The following is a 23,129-nucleotide window of genomic DNA, read 5'->3' as shown; positions in this document are numbered from 1 at the left end:
ACCCTCGCCTAATGAAGAGCTTATGAGCAAAGCTCGTAAAAACACTTTTAACACTTTCACCCTTCGTAAAATGCAAAACCGAGGAAGTGTTTTCCATTCCCTTGTGCAAGGTATGGCGATCCTTGATAAATGGGTTTGTTTTAAACACTACTTAAATTTCTATAAAGGTGAGACTGAAAATGCAAGCAGGCAGCTTTCTTGCTTCATAACTCAAAGAATAACAGCATTACTGGGTTCTGAAAGGTGATAGTCAATCTTCCGCTGCTTCTTCTTTCGACTATCAATTACTGGACTTTCGCGACCAAAAGTTCATTATATCTCGGCATTTTCTTACACGTGTCATGTTGCCAGCAGTTCGTTGTTCGTCTATTTTCTTAACCCTTCTAGAGATACAAACGAGTGCAAAAATTAAGTCCAAGGTAGTTCTTACATCTTCCCAATATGTTAAAATTTACACTGCGAGCGTTATCGTAAGGTCTGCATTCGCTGAATTGTCTCTGTATTCTTCCACGAGAGGTGTTTCTTCCAGGTTATAACCAAAGATTTAATTAAGAAGATCTCTGTCTGCTATGTTCAAATATTTCAACCCTACTGGAGAAATGAATCACCAACATATAATTATTTCGCTCATTTTCCATTTCTGCAGTATTTCTATTAATTGTGGACACCGATTACATTATTATTATTATTATTATTATTATTATTATTATTATTATTATTATTATTATTATTATTATTATTATTATTAATATTATTATTTTATAATTTTCTTTACGTCGCACAGACATAGTCTAGATAAGTATTACGAGGACAACGGGATAGGAAAGGGTTAGGAGTAGACAGGAAGCGCCCGTGGCCTTGCCTGGTATGAAAATATGAAACCACGGAAAACTAGTATTATTTCGTTATTCCCAAGAAAGGAACACATTTGAACTATTAGCACATTGTTTCTGTTTTATTCCCAGTATCTCTTCATTCGTACACTGAGTCCCTTTTACGTTCTTCCGTGCATTACGTATAAGTTATTTTCTTTTTGGCTTATCTACAAATTTATGTTTGTTTAATAAGATTCGAAATTGTGTTCTATCTTGAATGAGCTCCTTGGCTGCACCATTTTCTTGTAGACCGTCGTTTATTTGCACTAACGTATTGTTGTAGCTTTACATGTTTTCTCAGGATTTTTCTTCTTTTTTGTGTGTGTCCTGCTACCGATTCTCATGGTATCGGATGCATAAACGGATGCAATTTAATTTTTTAATGTAGATTTTTAGTTTTATATTTTCTATGTGATTTTGCAAGCTCTTAGCAGTTCTTCCATTGTTTTCTTCCTTATTTATCCCTGTTGATTGAAAAATTTTGTCTAGATGCTTGAATTAATTTTCTTTTTTTTTTCGCGAATTTGGTGATCGATGGTTGATTGTCAAATGTTGATTCATTTCTTTTAATATATGCTACTGCGTCTTTTAAAATGAAATTTGGAGTCCTGTCTTTGCCGCCCTTTCATGAAGTTTTTCTATGGACATGGATGCTTCTTGTCTCTCTCTGGCAAGGATTTTAAGGTCATCTGCAGAAGCTAATCAATTAAGGTGAATTTTGGTTTTAAGACGTCTGTCAATGTTTATCTTTTTATATCAATTTTATATAAACCTAAGGGATGTACTTATACAAGCAGAGGTCCATACTTCCCCTAGTCCACCGGCCTCCAACGTAGGAGGCTCATAGTCGTGTCTCAACGGCGCACTAGCCGCCATCGCCTTGGAAAGATGTAGCAATCCAACTGATGAGCCCACTGCTACACTGGGGCGAAACGTTGGTAATTTCACTATTGAAAAGGCCTAAAGAGTTTAAATGCTTTTATCATTTTAGTAGCTTATTTTTTCCACTCACGAATAACCCATTTCCTTGACGGATACCGAGATTTCGAACGGTTAAAAGTTTCTCCCAGATATTTAACCCTACATTTTGATGTATGATATTTAGTTGTTGTTATAATTAGTATTCGCCAAATGTTAAAATCTTTACTCGGCTCATGTTATTTACTTCCCTCACTGGAGTGAAAATGAGGCCTACACATAGGATTTCACTGGCAATGAGGCCCTTGGAGAAGTGGAACATAGAGACAGATGGTGTATTCCACTGTCATGTTGAAGAAATAACAAATGAGTTCTTTTATTTTTAGGTCTTACAAGATGGTATAGATAAGAATTTATTGGCGCCCTACCGAATTCAAAAGTATGACTGGATAAGACGTGGTGAAACTAGGACAGAAATATAGATGTGAACGTTAGGAGAATATTTGGTAAGTAAGGCATGAAGAAGTACGACATGAAGATTATTTCAGATTTATCCAACAGAGTTAATCGTAGGCAGGTTAATAGGGTCGTATTACCGTCACATATGTAAAAGCATTTTTAGTGTGTTTTAATTGCCAGTAAGAGTAGCAGTCTTGTTTTTCTATACGGCATCACACTAACCGACATGTTTAATATTATAACCTTTCCATGGATTCCGAGTCTCGGATGAAGGAATCGTTGAAGTTTATAATAGTATGGAAGTTGTTTGAGGTCATGTGAAAGTATACGCCCAGTCAATATACGTCCAGTCACATTGACAAATCGAAGTAACTCGCTTAATTGAGTGGTAAGCTTTTATAAAAATCAAATTTATATGAGAACTCATAATCTCAGAAACCCCTGGTATTTAACAAACTCACGTCCAGAAATTTAATATTGAAGTGCAATCAACTACTGTTAAATGAAAATGACGGGAGAGTAAACAGATTTCTTATGAGCAACGTTTAGTTCCGATAACAATGTATACGGAGGCTGTGGACTGATTGTGAATGATACATGTCAAGTTCACCTTCAGTTGCACTATTATTTGACTATTATGAACATCTACAAGTTGTCGAGAATTTGTTTATGAATGATCGATCAGGACACAATTGAAGAAAACCATATGTTAGCATTTCTGATCATGAAAATAATTTATGTCATGGAGAATTAAAAATATGTTATATGGCAATGATTTATTCTCAAGTATAAAAACACACGATGTTATATTATTGTTATTATAGAACAGGTTTTTTTATAAAAACAATGAGGAATAGAGAATGGGCATCGACATTAAAACATGCGGACACGAATGAAGAAATCTGGTCGTAAACTGATTGAATTTGTATAGTTATTGTATGCTAATAAGAATAGTACAGCGTAAAGATATGCATAGTTCTAAATAGAAAATAACAAGGCGAGTGCTGTATGAACACATTAATAAATCTATGCTGGTGTATGATACTGTACTAATCATATTATATAAGTTGCAGGTTTCATGATATCCAGTCGGATGGAAAATTGTTGTACTGAAATATCCGCCAGTATGGTCATGTCGGCCTCAACCGGGTTGGAATCCCGGCGTGTCTGGAAGATGTGTTGAATAAATAAAATGACCATGTCCCAACAACCAGAATTTTGGATCTGTGTCTTCAAGAATTCGTCATATACGATGAGTACCAAAAACTTGTCCTTTTCCCTATTCTATTAGAATTATACGTTCAGTAGATGTAGATTTTCTTTCACGTTTATAAGTGTGACGTGTTACATGCAAATACAATTTGAACCTTATTTAAGGTACAGTCCCAGCATTTGCCTGGTTTGAAAATGGTAAATCACGGAAAACCATCTTCAGGGCTGCCGACAGTGGGGTTCGGACCCACTATCTCCCAGATGCAAGCTCACAGATGCGCGCCCCTAACCGCACGACCAACTCACCCGGTTTGGCAATTTTAAGCTTGTGTGTTTAAAGGAAATATTTTGAATATGCATGATGCATAAATGAAATGATATGATATGGTTGAATGATAGGGTCGCCGAAGAAATTAAAATGATGTTATGCCCAATGGTTATGTTGTAATATTTTGTTGGGAAATAAGCATTACTGGTAATTTAATGTCGTCTTCGAAGAATCCCAATAATGTCGATGGTGAAGGTAAAGGAATAAATGCTCATCATGAAAATATTAAAATGATATGGAGGAATAGACAAGCGCTTAGTATTTTATAATTATATTTCAAATGTATTGTTTACGAAGAATATTTCCTTATTGGGCATGTGAATAGTCATCAGTAATATTAATTGAAATGTGGTTATGGAACGAATGTTATATGAATGAACAGATAAATGTGATAGGAAGATCTTCGACATAACATTATACCATTGAAACGTACAAGTTATACAATGATTGGAAATAAAGTTAGGGTTATATTATGTAACGTACAACTTAGTATTCCTGTAGAATAGTAGTTGCTTTACTGTTCTTGTCTTGTAGATATCAGTACAATTTCAGATCGTTGGAGGAAAACCCTTTCACGGATCCAAGAGCTATGATGTCTCAGTAATATCAAACCATGATTGCTTATGATGGTATTATGTAGTTTTGAATGTCTACTTAAATTTAGTGCGGCGATTTGAGGACACCATGATTATGTTGTTCTTTACTTCACAGTTCTGATGATTATTTATCTGAGGTTACCTGCGGATATCATTTCGAATGTCCATGATTGTTTTATTATAGATACCACGACGTTGTACACATTTAAGTAGTTAGAGGTCGCTGATATACGCAAGAATTATAAGATTACATTAATAGAATATTAAAGGACAAGGTTTTGACATATCAACAAATAGATATGAAGGAATAAAAATTTTCTTATTTTTCTGCGGTGGACAAAAATGATAATTTAAATAAGTATATTGTTAATTGTAGATGTAAGCCTTTAACAACCTTTCATGTTAGCAATAACGATTCATGTGCCTCGTTTAAATTAATGCTAGATTGGTTTGCCAACACATTTATTTGATTTTATAAAATTGTAGCACCTTACGAGCGAGAAACGACAACTAAAAAAGTATATTAGAACTTTTTAATGTGTTGATTAATATGTTCAATATTTAAATGGTCCATCCATGTTTCAAAATTTCATTCATTTTTATTGTTAATCATATATTACCAATGAATTGATTTAATTAAAGCGGAACGTCCTTCCAATTAAAATTGATTCTCAGTGTTGTCATTTATAGATTGAGAGTTAGAATAGCCTCATATAATTATCATCATGATGATAACGTGCTAATGATTGCTATGAATTGTAACCGGTAAAACAGCAAAGCAAAGCAAAGTCACCTCCGTACAGGCCATGAAGGCCCTTGGAGGAGTGGAAGGTAAATGCTTCCACCATTGTTAACCTCGACATGTGATGGGGTAGAGTGGTTAGCTCTACGCCCGGCCGCCTTTTCCCCCAGGAATTAACCTGGTACTAATTTTTGGTGTAGGCTGAGTGAACCTCAGGGCCATCTGCACCTCCGAAAGTGGAAATCCCGTTCCGTAAATTTTACGACTTTCTGACGGGGATTCGAACCCACGTCCTTCCGGGCGAATCGAGCACGCCTTTACCGCCTCGGCCAGGTAGCTCCTAATTGTAACCGGTGCCTGATTGAACCTGCACACCCGCGAGTGAAATTTCATGGATAACCACTGAGAAAGGCCGAGGCATATCTACATTTCTTCGAACCCCAATTGTACTTACACTTTCTGACGTCCAAGCGTGAATGGTTACAATATTAAAATAGTCATCTATTTAGTACTTGAGAAAATAGGTTACAGAATTTTCATGCTATATTAAGCACCGAGAATACTTACGCGGAAACGCTGATCATGTTAGGAAGAACAAGTAACCAACAATGGCTTAGTTTCTCGTCATAGAATTAATAGTCAGGGACCATAAGGCGACGTAAAATTTCAAATTTGAAGGAATGAGAGATTCTTTCTCATTTTTCCTGCATTTACTCAAGTATGTGGACGTACACACACAGTATTTTGCAGTATTTTGCCGGCCCCGAGGTGTAGGTGTAGAGTGCCTGCCCCGAGTTCAATTTCCGGCCGGGTCAGGGATATTTACGTAGATCTAAAGGCTGGTTGGAAGTCCACTCAGTCTACGTGATAACAATTGAGGAGCTATCTGATATAACGGCCTCGGTCTAGGAAGCCAAGAATAAAGGCCGAGAGGATTGGTCGTACTAACCACACGACACATCGTAATCTTCAGGCCTTCGGGCTGAGCAGCGGTCGCTTGGTACGCCAAGGTCCTCCAGGAATTGGAAGGCATACGAGAGCAGTCCCCATTTTTCTCCTCTTATACAGATATATGTACGCTTACAGATTTGAAGGATATTCAAAGTCCTCCACGTCTACAGATATGTGAATACATTCTCAGAAATTTGAAGGACTGTCACTGTTCTCTATCTCTATGGGTATGTGGACGTACTATATGCTCTCGGATTTGAAGGTCTGCGAGAGACTTGTACAGATATGTGGACGTACGGACACTGACTGCCCCCTCCCAACTCGCTGTTGTCTTGTGAACCTCTTTCCTCCTGACTGCCTGGCCTGTAGAGCGTGCGCTTGAAATGGCAACTTCAATGGAAGATTTAATTAAACCCCGGTCTTGATTTATTGTCGCCAGCGACCCCCTTCCCTTTTCCTGCTTCGCCTCAAACCTCACACCGGCTTGGGTTAGTCTGGGGCAATTGCCTTGACCTTATGGGACCCGCATTACACACTGATTTCCTTCCGCTCACAACCTATGGGACTAGTCGAACAGCAGGTCTATACGATCTACTATACAATGAATTTAAATTCGAAATCATGCACAAAAATATGTGTATTTCCTACTTAAACATCCTTTCACAGAAACAAGTTATTTCTGATGACACTTCAAGACATTTTGAATCTAATAATCATTGTTTTACGTCCCACTAACTACTATTGACGGTTTACGAAGACGCCTAGGTGCTGGAATTTTGTCCCATAGGAGTTTCTTTACGTCCCAGTAAATCTATTGGCACAAGGCTGACGTATTTGAACACATTCAAAGACCGCCGGACTGAGCCAGGATCTAACCTGCCAAGTTGGGGTCAGAAGGCCAGCGCCTCAACTGTCTGAGTCATTAAGCCCGGTAATATTGACTCTATTAACAGATGATGATAATACTAAGCAGAATTCAATTAAGGCATATCCCAATGACGATGTTTAGTTGAAATAGAGTAACAAGTGTCATCTTGATCAAAATTAATGTCGTTTGGATGATATTCTACGGTACATTTAAATTTCTTGCTTCATAATTTAGGGAATAACCGTATTGCTGAGTCTTCAAAAGGTCATGGCCAATCTCCTTCTGCTTCGTCTTTCAAGGTACATCAATTACTGGACAGTTGTTACCAAACTGTTCACTATATCATGGCACTTTCCGGCGTGTGTCGTTTACCTACCAACAGTTTACTGTTCCACTGTTCCTTTCAGCTAAAAAACAGTTCAGAAGTAAAGCCCAAGGCCGTGATTAAATCTTCACTAAATGTCAAAATTTGTACAGCGAGCCTTATCGTAATACGTAGGCCTACATTTACTAAACTGATTCTGTGTTCTTCCTCGATAGGCGATACTTTATGTTATTTCGTCATCCACTCGCCCAGACATGCCATAGGGAATAACTGCGCATGTCGCCGCATTGAGTCCCGGATTAACAGATGGCATTTTTAATAATAATGTTATTTGCTTTACGTCCCACTAACTACTTTTTAAGGTCTTCGGAGACACCGAGGTGCCGGAATTTAGTCCAGCAGGAGTTCTTTTACGTGCCAGTAAATCTACCGACACGGGGCTGTCGTATTTGAGCACCTTCAAATACCACCGGACTGAGCCAGGATCAAACCTGCCAAGTTGGGGTTAGAAGGACAGCGCCTTAACCGTCTGAGCCACTCAGCCCGGCAATGGCATTTTTAACATTCCATGTAAGAAAAAAGGGTTTCATATGTTATGCTGGTACGGTCTGTTCCTGTGTGTTTCCCACGATTAACGTATTATGTACATTTTTATAAAATGAGTTCTAACATGTAAATAAAGTGTTTTTGGACCCTTGTCCACATTACATTTTTTTCTTCTTACACGTGTGAGAATGTGTCCTGAATGTTTATGCATGCCTAATTGTCACACCCTGTCTAATTATCGTATTTCCATCTTTCTATTAACCACACCTTTTTGTTTTTCTACTGACTTCACAGTAGCGTTGATTACCTGTTTCTTCCTTTTCCATTGACCGCTCCACTGTGAAAATATTGAGCCCTTCAAAGAGGACAATGGTTGCTGAATTCAAAAGCTTGTAAAAATGTGAGGTTCGTCAAGATATAATTTACCTTCTTACAGATATACTGCCGGTCTTCTTAAAGGCAAACAGGACTATTTTCAGAAATAATCAGAAATGAAGATAAATGACTTGCTAAAGTGTGCGAAAAGGCTCCCTCTTTTATTTTAAAACGATTTATTCAAAGAATACTCTCAAAAATGAAAGAGTAGTTAACGCTGCATCCATCACACCGAGCTTGCGGCAACAGACGGGGGAGAAAAATGCTAGGTTTAAATCACGGTGGCTAATGGAGTATTGCAGGAGACTTCAATAACGTATAATTTTCACATTTGCTTCCCTCACTTCCAAAGAGAACGCAGATGGCGTATTTGAGGACCTTATTTGCAATCCCTACGCCAATAATAACAACGATGCCCTGGCCTAGTGCAGGTCTTTTGAACTGACGTCTGTAGGTGATCTGGGAGTCTGTGAGAATGGAGCTCTACCTACGCATTACAGATCAGATCCTATTATATCTGATATACGACATCAAATAAGCAATATCTTACCTAAATCAAGGCTGTAATATATATATAGGATGATTATTTCGGCATTAAACATTGTTTTCAATTACCTTGATAGTAATAACAGACATGGACAAATCATTTAGAGAAAATGAGAGATCGTCTGGCCAGATCAACAGGGTGAAAGGAGGTTAGACGACGTTTGGAGGCCGTGAAAGTCCAGAAAACATGTAGATGGACTCAGCACATAACAGCTATTAGTGAAGCAGAACCGTGAAGAAATCTGATCCTACATAATATGCGAAAATGGACTGGTAATGACGACGATGACTATGATGCTGTAGGGACATAAACTATGCGTATTAATATTATCATGAAAATTTCAAATTCAAATTTTTCAAACGTGGCTAATGTTGTCTTATATATCTGTTCATTTACTATTAGTTCCTTCCGTGTTCAACGGTGTTCGTTTCTTTACCTGTGTGCATTATTGCCGACGTGTCGAACACTCAGCAGTATTCTATATGGAGGTGACTGGCGTACCCGTATTCTATCCAAGGTAATGTCTCCTCTGACAGCTAAAATCAAATACGAAGACGATCACTGTACATCTTTCCTCTCCTCTCTCCGGTGGGCATCTCAAAAATGTCTGGAACATAATTATGTTAGAACGGGTGACCATCCCATATTGTTACTCTTCTTCATACGAAGATTATCCAATAGCTGGGTATATTTAAGAATATCCTCCACGTAAAAGATTGCATTCTAACATCACTAGCAAATGTACCCGTGCTTCGCTACGGTATTCTACATTGTATACGGATATCGACGTAAATACTGTGCGTGCAGCAAATGAGATTGTTTTAAAATTGCATGTCTCTTAGCCTTATCCGAGAAATAGCATGGGGAGGTCCACATACGTTGTTTCCAATGTAAAGTGAGGGTTGCGGAGTTGTGATGATAACGCCAGGCTCACTTGCCTACTGCCATTCACAATCGAGTTGGCAAGTTTACATTATAATTGCAGGCCCCAATGCCTACTGCGCGGTCACAATCGATTTGGGGAGTTTTAGTTACAATGGCAGACCCATTTCCTACTTTCAGACAGGTTACAGTTGAGGAGTTTTTATTATAATACCAGGCAACTTCCCTACCACCAGTCAAAATTGAGTTGTGCAGTTATCATTATAATGACAGTCCCTTTTTACTGCTGCTAGCCAGCTTACTGCCAGTCACAGAGAATTAGTGAGTTTCCATGAAAATAGCAGGCCACTATGCCTAATGCTAGTCAAATTTTAGATTGGAACATTTGTTTATAATGGCGGGCACCCTGGCCTAGAGCCAAACACAATAGAGTAGGGGACTTTCGAACAAAACTGCATGATCCCTTGCCTTCTGCAAGACAAATCGAAAAGTGAATTATTCATTAAAATGGTAGGCCCTCCTTACTAATGCCAGTTACACAGGAGTTGGAGAAGGACCCCATTCCTACTGCCAGCAGTCAAAGTCGGTGTAGGGAGTACTGATTACAATAGCAGACACATCCTTTCTCGATCGCTACAAATCGACATCAATGAATATATACAGATGGACATACGAAAGTATATGAATGTTTACAATATTGCAGACCTTCATTTACAGATTAACTGCTGCTAAACGGTACGTCATATCGACAAAGGATTGTACCGTAAGGCGCAGTATTTAGCGATCTAAATGGCTGGTCCTATGATATTTTCTCGCATCTAATCTATTCATGGGTCAGATTGAATCAGAAACGTTGAATAGGTTGAAATTTGTGTAAGATTATCTTACATTGCATTACTTTTCGGATAATTATGTGAAATAGCATTTGGCTCACATATGGGTACTGGGTGGGCCAATGTTCGTGTAGTGTTTGATCATACTATCTTTCCTGTAAGTGATTGAAATGATGCACATGAGAAGAAAAGGTTTAGAAATTAATTTCCATTAAGGCAGGTAGATTTCCATTAAGTTTGGTAGTGTGTATTTTGAGGGAGTGCAAAATCACGGTTTCGGTTTCGTATAAACCCCCAATTAGTTCAGGAATTTAGAAACAATATTTGCCCTAAAACCTCCCCAAAGGATAGGTGGATTCTAAATATGAAGTTTGGTGGAAATATATCCAGTAGTTTTCAAGTTAGAGAAAGACAAACAGACCAAACAAACAAACAAACAAACAAACAAACTAACTAACTAACTAACTAACAGACACGAAGGAAACCTACCCTTGGACAGATGGATGCTATATATAAAATTTGGTTCAAATATCTTGTTAGTTTTCAAGTTGTAAGAAGTACGCTTTACACGCACCCGCTCTTGCGTTAAGTCCGCTGGGATTTGTACCGAAAAACGGTCCGTTAATATCTTCCTTACTAAATCCTGTTATCGAAATGATGCACATGAGAAAAAAAGGTTTAAAAATTAATTTCCATTAAGGCAGGTTGATTTCCATTAAGTTCGGTTGTGTATACTTTGAGGGAGTGCAAAATCACGGTTTCGGTTTCGTAAAAATCCCCACTCAGTTCAGGGATTTAGAAAAGATATTTGCGCTAAAACCTACCCAAGGAGAGGTGGATTCTAAATATGAAGTTTGGTGGAAATATATATTTAGTAGTTTTCAAGTTATAGAAGGAGAGACAAACAGACAAACAGACAAAGAGACTAACAGACAAACAAACAGACAAACAGACACCAAGGCTAAAAATGATGCAGATGGTATTTATTACATCTGAAACGGATAACTGTACGGAAATTTCGCCAAAATAATCAGTGTACAGACACACAGTTTGCGCTAAAACCTACCCAAGGACAGGTGGATTCTATATATGAAGTTTGGTGGAAATTTATCCAGTAGTTTTCAAGTTATAGAAGGACAGACAAACAGACAAACAGGCAAACAAACAAACAGACACAAAAGCTAAAAATGATGCAGATGGTTATTATTACACCTGAAACGGATATCTGTACCGAAATTTCGACAAAATAATCAATGTACAGACACACGGTCGTTACGATTTTATTTATATAGATGACGGATAAGCATGAGCACGTTGAAAAGTGCAGACTTCCACTTCGAGATTCATATCTCCTAAACGGTTTATGATATTAAGAAACGGTTTAAGCCATCAGACGCCTCATTTATCGCTCTATATGTTTGTTTCTAAATCATTTCCTCGTATCTCCCATATTAAGGGGATAAATTGAGTTCAAATTTTGAATAGGGTGAAATTTGGTTGCATTTTTAACATTTTACATTACATTTTGCCTACTTATGTATAAGCTAGAATCATGAAATTTGTTACACATATGTCCCATAATCGTGCCAATGTGCGCACACAACGTGATGATCCTATCATTGTTATAAGTGTGTCAAACAATAAAATATACTTGTAAAAACCACCAAATTTACGAACAATCCAGAAATACGGCCAAATTTAACGTATAAGGGAGAGAGATACGACAAAATGTCACAGGACCAAAGTTGTAGATCACTCCGAATTGAAGCGACATTGTGCCATCCGTATTGTGATACGACTTACCGTTTAGCCAAAAAATAGCTCAGAAGGAATGTCTGCACAGTCATTAAAATTGCCTCCATATTTCGATATCCTTGGGGGTAAAAAGTGAAAAATTTGAACATCTTGGAATTTTCCCGTCGGTTAGGGTTCAAAAGCTATAATTTCACCAAATTTCAATTGTCTACCTCGTCTCGCAGGTTGTGCCGCCATCTTGATTTGGGGGGATGGGTGATAAAAATGAGGAAATTCCCGAAAATTTTTAAGCCCACGAAACCTATAGGTTATCGTTTTGGATATACTATACGACTGTGTTCTTATACTGAGCCCAAAATTTGAGCCCCCCAGCGTGCCCCCTTCAGGGAATTTTGAGAATTTCCGATTTTTCTAGGGATCCTGGGGTCACCAGTTTCCCTCGTACCAAGTTTCAAATTTCTGAGATTTCCGGAAGTGCCTCATTAATTCACGTCTTTTTTCATTTTTAAATATTTATATATACATCGCTCCAGCCCGACTTGCTTTTATATATATAGATGACGGATAAGCATGAGCACGTTGAAAAGTGCAGACTTCCACTTCGAGATTCATATCTCCTAAACGGTTTATGATATTAAGAAACGGTTTGCGCCATCAGACGCCTCATTTATCGCTCTACATGTTTCTTTCTAAACCATTTCCCCGTATCTCCCATATTAAGGGGATAAATTGAGTTCACATTTTGAATAGGGTGAAATTTGGGTGCATTTTTAACATTTTACATTACATTTTGCCTACTTATGTATAAGCTAGAATCATGAAATTTGGTACACATATGTCCCTTAATCGTGCTAATGTGCGCACAAAACGTGATGATCCTATCATTGTTATAAGTGTGTCAAACAATAAAATATACTTGTAAAAATCACCAAATTTACGAACAATCCAGAAATACGGCCAAATTTAACGTATAAGGGAGAGAGATACGACAAAATGTCACAGGACCAAAGTTGTAGATCACTCCGAATTGAAGGACATTATGCCATCCGTTTTGTGATACGACTTACCGTTTAGCCAAAAAATAGCTCAGAAGGAATGTCTGCACAGTCATTAAAATTGCCTCCATATTTCGATATCCTTGGGGGTAAAAAGTGAAAAATTTGAACATCTTGGAATTTTCCCGTCGGTTAGGGTTCAAAAGCTATAATTTCACCAAATTTCAATTGTCTACCTCGTCTCGCAGGTTGTGCCGCCATCTTGATTTGGGGGGATGGGGGATAAAAATGAGGATATTCCCGAAAATTTTTAAGCCCACGAAACCTATAGGTTATCGTTTTGGATATACTATACGACTGTGTTCTTATACTGAGCCCAAAATTTGAGCCCCCCCCCAGCGTGCCCCCTTCAGGGAATTTTTAGAATTTCCGATTTTTCTAGCGATCCTGGGGTCATCAGTTTCCCTCGTACCAAGTTTCAAATTTCTGAGATTTCTGGAAGTGCCTCATTAATTCACGTCTTTTTTCATTTTTAAATATTTATATATACATCGCTCCAGCCCGACTTGCTTTTATATATATAGATGACGGACAAGCACGAGCACGTTCAAAAGTGCAGACTTCCACTTCGCGATTCATATCTCCTAAACGGTTTACGATATTAAGAAACGGTTTGCGCCATCAGACGCCTCATTTATCGCTCTATATGTTTGTTTCTAAACCATTTCCTCGTATCTCCCATATTAAGGGGGTAAATTGAGTTCAAATTTTGAATAGGGTGAAATTTGGGTGCATTTTTAACATTTTACATTACATTTTGCCTACTTATGTATAAGCTAGAATCATGAAATTTGGTACACATATGTCCCTTAATCGTGCCAATGTGCGCACACAACGTGATGATCCTATCATTGTTATAAGTGTGTCAAACAATAAAATATACTTGTAAAAATCACCAAATTTACGAACAATCCAGAAATACGGCCAAATTTAACGTATAAGGGAGAGAGATACGACAAAATGTCACAGGACCAAAGTTGTAGATCACTCCGAATTGAAGGGACATTGTGCCATCCGTTTTGTGATACGACTTACCGTTTAGCCAAAAAATAGCTCAGAAGGAATGTCTGCACAGTCATTAAAATTGCCTCCATATTTCGATATCCTTGGGGGTAAAAAGAGAAAAATTTGAACATCTTGGAATTTTCCCGTCGGTTAGGGTTCAAAAGCTATAATTTCACCAAATTTCAATTGTCTACCTCGTCTCGCAGGTTGTGCCGCCATCTTGATTTGGGGGGATGGGGGATAAAAATAAGGATATTCCCGAAAATTTTTAAGCCCACGAAACCTATAGGTTATCGTTTTGGATATACTATACGACTGTGTTCTTATACTGAGCCCAAAATTTGAGCCCCCCCAGCGTGCCCCCTTCAGGGAATTTTGAGAATTTCCGATTTTTCTAGGGATCCTGGGGTCATCAGTTTCCCTCGTACCAAGTTTCAAATTTCTGAGATTTCTTGAAGTGCCTCATTAATTCACGTCTTTTTTCATTTTTAAATATTTATATATACATCGCTCCAGCCCGACTTGCTTTTATATATATAGATGACGGATAAGCACGAGCTCGTTCAAAAGTGCAGACTTCCACTTCGAGATTCATATCTCCTAGACGGTTTATGATATTAAGAAACGGTTTGCGCCATCAGACGCCTCATTTATCGCTCTACATGTTTCTTTCTAAACCATTTCCTCGTATCTCCCATATTAAGGGGATAAATTGAGTTCAAATTTTGAATAGGGTGAAATTTGGTTGCATTTTTAACATTTTACATTACATTTTGCCTACTTATGTATAAGCTAGAATCATGAAATTTGGTACACATATGTCCCTTAATCGTGCTAATGTGCGCACACAACGTGATGATCCTATCATTGTTATAAGTGTGTCAAACAATAATATATATACTTGTAAAAACCACCAAATTTACGAACAATCCAGAAATACGGCCAAATTTAACGTATAAGGGAGAGAGATACGACAAAATGTCACAGGACCAAAGTTGTAGATCACTCCGAATTGAAGGACATTGTGCCATCCGTTTTGTGATACGACTTACCGTTTAGCCAAAAAATAGCTCAGAAGGAATGTCTGCACAGTCATTAAAATTGCCTCCATATTTCGATATCCTTGGGGGTAAAAAGTGAAAAATTTGAACATCTTGGAATTTTCCCGTCGGTTAGGGTTCAAAAGCTATAATTTCACCAAATTTCAATTGTCTACCTCGTCTCGCAGGTTGTGCCGCCATCTTGATTTGGGGGGATGGGTGATAAAAATGAGGAAATTCCCGAAAATTTTTAAGCCCACGAAACCTATAGGTTATCGTTTTGGATATACTATACGACTGTGTTCTTATACTGAGCCCAAAATTTGAGCCCCCCCAGCGTGCCCCCTTCAGGGAATTTTGAGAATTTCCGATTTTTCTAGGGATCCTGGGGTCATCAGTTTCCCTCGTACCAAGTTTCAATTTTCTGAGATTTCCGGAAGTGCCTCATTAATTCACGTCTTTTTTCATTTTTAAATATCTATATATACATCGCTCCAGCCCGACTTGCTTTTATATATATAGATGACGGATAAGCATGAGCACGTTGAAAAGTGCAGACTTCCACTTCGAGATTCATATCTCCTAAACGGTTTATGATATTAAGAAACGGTTTGCGCCATCAGACGCCTCATTTATCGCTCTACATGTTTCTTTCTAAACCATTTCCCCGTATCTCCCATATTAAGGGGATAAATTGAGTTCACATTTTGAATAGGGTGAAATTTGGGTGCATTTTTAACATTTTACATTACATTTTGCCTACTTATGTATAAGCTAGAATCATGAAATTTGGTACACATATGTCCCTTAATCGTGCTAATGTGCAAACAAAACGTGATGATCCTATCATTGTTATAAGTGTGTCAAACAATAAAATATACTTGTAAAAATCACCAAATTTACGAACAATCCAGAAATACGGCCAAATTTAACGTATAAGGGAGAGAGATACGACAAAATGTCACAGGACCAAAGTTGTAGATCACTCCGAATTGAAGGACATTGTGCCATCCGTTTTGTGATACGACTTACCGTTTAGCCAAAAAATAGCTCAGAAGGAATGTCTGCACAGTCATTAAAATTGCCTCCATATTTCGATATCCTTGGGGGTAAAAAGTGAAAAATTTGAACATCTTGGAATTTTCCCGTCGGTTAGGGTTCAAAAGCTATAATTTCACCAAATTTCAATTGTCTACCTCGTCTCGCAGGTTGTGCCGCCATCTTGATTTGGGGGGATGGGGGATAAAAATGAGGATATTCCCGAAAATTTTTAAGCCCACGAAACCTATAGGTTATCGTTTTGGATATACTATACGACTGTGTTCTTATACTGAGCCCAAAATTTGAGCCCCCCCAGCGTGCCCCCTTCAGGGAATTTTTAGAATTTCCGATTTTTCTAGCGATCCTGGGGTCATCAGTTTCCCTCGTACCAAGTTTCAAATTTCTGAGATTTCTGGAAGTGCCTCATTAATTCACGTCTTTTTTCATTTTTAAATATTTATATATACATCGCTCCAGCCCGACTTGCTTTTATATATATAGATGACGGACAAGCACGAGCACGTTCAAAAGTGCAGACTTCCACTTCGCGATTCATATCTCCTAAACGGTTTACGATATTAAGAAACGGTTTGCGCCATCAGACGCCTCATTTATCGCTCTATATGTTTGTTTCTAAACCATTTCCTCGTATCTCCCATATTAAGGGGGTAAATTGAGTTCAAATTTTGAATAGGGTGAAATTTGGGTGCATTTTTAACATTTTACATTACATTTTGCCTACTTATGTATAAGCTAGAATCATGAAATTTGGTACACATATGTCCCTTAATCGTGCCAATGTGCGCACACAACGTGATGATCCTATCATTGTTATAAGTGTGTCAAACAATAAAATATACTTGTAAAAATCACCAAATTTACGAACAATCCAGAAATACGGCCAAATTTAACGTATAAGGGAGAGAGATACGACAAAATGTCACAGGACCAAAGTTGTAGATCACTCCGAATTGAAGGGACATTGTGCCATCCGTTTTGTGATACGACTTACCGTTTAGCCAAAAAATAGCTCAGAAGGAATGTCTGCACAGTCATTAAAATTGCCTCCATATTTCGATATCCTTGGGGGTAAAAAGAGAAAAATTTGAACATCTTGGAATTTTCCCGTCGGTTAGGGTTCAAAAGCTATAATTTCACCAAATTTCAATTGTCTACCTCGTCTCGCAGGTTGTGCCGCCATCTTGATTTGGGGGGATGGGGGATAAAAATAAGGATATTCCCGAAAATTTTTAAGCCCACGAAACCTATAGGTTATCGTTTTGGATATACTATACGACTGTGTTCTTATACTGAGCCCAAAATTTGAGCCCCCCCAGCGTGCCCCCTTCAGGGAATTTTGAGAATTTCCGATTTTTCTAGGGATCCTGGGGTCATCAGTTTCCCTCGTACCAAGTTTCAAATTTCTGAGATTTCTTGAAGTGCCTCATTAATTCACGTCTTTTTTCATTTTTAAATATTTATATATACATCGCTCCAGCCCGACTTGCTTTTATATATATAGATGACGGATAAGCACGAGCTCGTTCAAAAGTGCAGACTTCCACTTCGAGATTCATATCTCCTAGACGGTTTATGATATTAAGAAACGGTTTGCGCCATCAGACGCCTCATTTATCGCTCTACATGTTTCTTTCTAAACCATTTCCTCGTATCTCCCATATTAAGGGGATAAATTGAGTTCAAATTTTGAATAGGGTGAAATTTGGGTGCATTTTTAACATTTTACATTACATTTTGCCTACTTATGTATAAGCTAGAATCATGAAATTTGGTACACATATGTCCCTTAATCGTGCTAATGTGCGCACACAACGTGATGATCCTATCATTGTTATAAGTGTGTCAAACAATAATATATATACTTGTAAAAACCACCAAATTTACGAACAATCCAGAAATACGGCCAAATTTAACGTATAAGGGAGAGAGATACGACAAAATGTCACAGGACCAAAGTTGTAGATCACTCCGAATTGAAGGACATTGTGCCATCCGTTTTGTGATACGACTTACCGTTTAGCCAAAAAATAGCTCAGAAGGAATGTCTGCACAGTCATTAAAATTGCCTCCATATTTCGATATCCTTGGGGGTAAAAAGTGAAAAATTTGAACATCTTGGAATTTTCCCGTCGGTTAGGGTTCAAAAGCTATAATTTCACCAAATTTCAATTGTCTACCTCGTCTCGCAGGTTGTGCCGCCATCTTGATTTGGGGGGATGGGTGATAAAAATGAGGAAATTCCCGAAAATTTTTAAGCCCACGAAACCTATAGGTTATCGTTTTGGATATACTATACGACTGTGTTCTTATACTGAGCCCAAAATTTGAGCCCCCCCAGCGTGCCCCCTTCAGGGAATTTTGAGAATTTCCGATTTTTCTAGGGATCCTGGGGTCATCAGTTTCCCTCGTACCAAGTTTCAATTTTCTGAGATTTCCGGAAGTGCCTCATTAATTCACGTCTTTTTTCATTTTTAAATATTTATATATACATCGCTCCAGCCCGACTTGCTTTTATATATATAGATGACGGATAAGCATGAGCACGTTGAAAAGTGCAGACTTCCACTTCGAGATTCATATCTCCTAAACGGTTTATGATATTAAGAAACGGTTTGCGCCATCAGACGCCTCATTTATCGCTCTACATGTTTCTTTCTAAACCATTTCCTCGTATCTCCCATATTAAGGGGATAAATTGAGTTCAAATTTTGAATAGGGTGAAATTTGGGTGCATTTTTAACATTTTACATTACATTTTGCCTACTTATGTATAAGCTAGAATCATGAAATTTGGTACACATATGTCCCTTAATCGTGCTAATGTGCGCACACAACGTGATGATCCTATCATTGTTATAAGTGTGTCAAACAATAAAATATACTTGTAAAAACCACCAAATTTACGAACAATCCAGAAATACGGCCAAATTTAACGTATAAGGGAGAGAGATACGACAAAATGTCACAGGACCAAAGTTGTAGATCACTCCGAATTGAAGGGACATTGTGCCATCCGTATTGTGATACGACTTACCGTTTAGCCAAAAAATAGCTCAGAAGGAATGTCTGCACAGTCATTAAAATTGCCTCCATATTTCGATATCCTTGGGGGTAAAAAGTGAAAAATGTGAACATCTTGGAATTTTCCCGTCGGTTAGGGTTCAAAAGCTATAATTTCACCAAATTTCAATTGTCTACCTCGTCTCGCAGGTTGTGCCGCCATCTTGATTTGGGGGGATGGGTGATAAAAATGAGGAAATTCCTGAAAATTTTTAAGCCCACGAAACCTATAGGTTATCGTTTTGGATATACTATACGACTGTGTTCTTATACTGAGCCCAAAATTTGAGCCCCCCAGCGTGCCCCCTTCAGGGAATTTTGAGAATTTCCGATTTTTCTAGGGATCCTGGGGTCATCAGTTTCCCTCGTACCAAGTTTCAAATGTCTGAGATTTCCGGAAGTGCCTCATTAATTCACGTCTTTTTTCATTTTTAAATATTTATATATACATCGCTCCAGCCCGACTTGCTTTTATATATATAGATTATGTTGCAGATGTTTCGAGATGACCCCCGGCGCTCTCACGGGGGACTATGTAAGGCGAAGTACAGTGATCAGGAAGACTACATTCGCACTGGATTTCAGATATCAGGAAAGACTAATTGTATCGGACCGATTAGGGATATATAAGCCAACTTGATAAATAATAATGCAAAATATTCGAAACTTCGGCAACCTCTACTTACGGTACAAAAAACAACATGATGAGTGCAAAACGGAACGAACTTAATACTAATGATTTATTTGTAATGAGTTCCACTAATTCTTATTCTCCATAAATCTACTGCAATTTCCTTATTATTATTATTATTATTATTATTATTATTATTATTATTATTATTATTATTATTATTATTATTATTATTATTATTATTATTATTACCTGTATATCTAAAAATGAAAGTACCGAGCTCGATAGCTGCAGTCGCTTAAGTGCGGCCAGTATGCAGTATTCGGGTGATAGTAGGTTCGAACCCCACTGTCGGCAGCCCTAAAGATGGTTTTCCGTGGTTTCCCACTTTCACACCAGGCAAATGCTAGGACTGTACATTAATTGAGGCCACGGCCGCTTCCTTCCCACTTCCAGCCCTCTCCCTTCCTATCGTCGCCATAAGACCTATCTGTGTCGGTGCGACGTAAAAAAAAACAAATAGCAAAAAATAAAAATGGAAGTCTTGTTTCTACATTTTTGACCTCCCACCGGGGTATCAATTCTTTCCGGTGAACCGAGTATTTAGTTGCTGCATCGATTACTTATCTCCCAATTTAAACAAAAGAACGAAAGAATTAATTATCTTATGATTGTAAGAACGGTGGTGGGCAGGTAATTTAGTGAAAATGCGAGATCATCTGCTCAGATTAACAAGGTGAAAATAGGATAATAAAATTACAAGACATAGAAAGGTATGCGTACAAAATAGGATTATAAGTTTTCTATGAAAATACAGAATGGATCGCTCAAATCAACAGTGCACCTACAGAAATTCGAATGTACAAAAGGGGCTTTACGTCGCACCGACGCAGATAGGTCTTATGGCGACGATGGGATAGGAAAGGCCTAGGAGTTGGAAGGAAGCGGCCGTGGCCTTAATTAAGGTACAGCCCCAGCATTTGCCTGGTGTGAAAATGGGAAACCACGGAAAACCATCTTCAGGGCTGCCGATAGTGGGATTCGAACCTACTATCTCCCGGATGCAAGCTCACAGCCGCGCGCCTCTACGCGCACGGCGAACTCGCCCGGTAAAAAAGAAATAAAAGTGTCAACAAATTCAAATATTTATGTTAAGTAATAACAGTAACAGCGGTAGAGCAGGAGAGCATGAAGGTACGAATTCATAAAAGGGAAAAGGCTTATCACGCAACGATGAATCGACGCTGCCGGGACAAAACCTCCTATTTGAAATATTTTAGCTTAGAACTTTGGCCGGTAAGGTTCTCTCATCTAAGGTGCAATATTGTGTGAATATTGTCAAGGCATTCTCGCTTTTCATAATGTATGTGCTGCGGGTCAGTATATCTGCAAAAATATTATCACATAGGAGATTTTGTCCCGGCAACAACGATATGCAACATAGTGTTTGAATACCTTCTCAGATAGAAGAATAAGAAAAACAGAAAAGATATTTCTAAGGAAAATTATGGGAGCTATTTCGTAGAATGGCAGGCATATAGCTACAAAGTGAGACCAGAACAAGATTTACACAAAGTATCAGAAAACATAGATCATGCTTTCAGGAAAAGAATATTAACATTATTTGTTCAACTGTACAGTGTTCACAAAGAGAGATTAACAAAACACATTTTAGAACGCTATGCAATTGAATAAACCAAGCCAGTATTTTTCAAACAAGCCGACGAAAATTTGAAACTACTCAAAATAACAAATTTCAAATAGAAAAGCATTTAGGAGAGAAATATTTGATATTAAATTTTCATACAAAGCCAAGAAGAAATCAGTAAGGAAACGTACGGAAGAAAGAAAACAACAAGACCGAGAAAATACGAATAAGTTTTGGGAAGACAAGAGGAAGACTGTTTTATGTGATCCTTAAGATGGCCTAATCGAATGAATGATAACTAAAACTATCACTCGTTTTACGTGAACATAGCGATGATTAAGATAATTAATAGTTTAGTTATTAATATTAAACAAGTCAGAAAAGTATGTACATTAATCTGTATCCTATATTACAATTTCAACTACGCTATGGTCCTTTGGTAAAGTTAATTTATAATGCTTCGGATCACATCGTACGGGAAACCAAGCAATATTGAACATTAAAATACCACAAAATCTTGAGGAAAGCCACAAAAATCGTGTGGGACAAATATTTCGCATACCATGTGCTAGTAGCCATAAGACATTGCCAAGAAATGCTGTCATCTTTATAAATTTGGCCTCGATATAGTGGTAACAGTGGACCGCACGCCAGAGCGTAAAGTCGATAAAGATGAACGGCCCAAGAACTTGGTTACTGGTGACTGCCAAAGATTTGTCTGCTTCTGTGTATAGAGCGGTGAAGAAGAAAAATGAGAAGGAATCATGATAAAATAGTTGATGAACGTAATATTGAGCAACTTTCTGTGAACGGGCAGAATAAACAAGAGTTATATCCTCGTGGGTGGGGAGAGAAGAGGAGGAGGATGTTTAATTAAAGCCGGAGGCCGGCTTGATAGATTGAGTTCCAATACGTGGAGAAGAAGAGACTGTGCGCCGCTCGAACCGGCCTGGCCTACAGCTCCTTACGGCTATGTCATTCCACAGCACCAGCACTAACATTCTTCTTTCACTATTTTTACATCACCGCTCCAAGGAGTAAGGTTTGGAAGGGCAGCCGGTTAGAAGGATAAGGCCACCGAATTAGCTTAATACGCATCAGCCTATAGCCCGGCTCCTTAATGTTAGTCTCATATAACCAAAATACAGCAGCCATTTTGCCTAGTAGCCCTTGCCTGTTTCCAAAAGTTTAAAACCAAACCAAACCAAACCAAACCAAACCCCATGGCACTATAGCCCTTGAAGGGCCTTGCCCTACTAAGCGACCGCTGCTCAGCCCGAAGGCCTGCAGATTACGAGGTGTCGTGTTGTCAGCACGACGAGTCCTCTCGGCCGTTATTCTTGGCTTTCTAGACCGGGGTCGCTATCTCACCGTCAGATAGCTCCTCAATTCTAATCACGTAGGCTGAATGGACCT

The sequence above is a fragment of the Anabrus simplex genome, chromosome 1, assembly GCF_040414725.1.
Source record: "Anabrus simplex isolate iqAnaSimp1 chromosome 1, ASM4041472v1, whole genome shotgun sequence".
Classification (NCBI taxonomy): domain Eukaryota; kingdom Metazoa; phylum Arthropoda; class Insecta; order Orthoptera; family Tettigoniidae; genus Anabrus; species Anabrus simplex.
Note: the sequence above shows the minus strand (reverse complement) of the source record.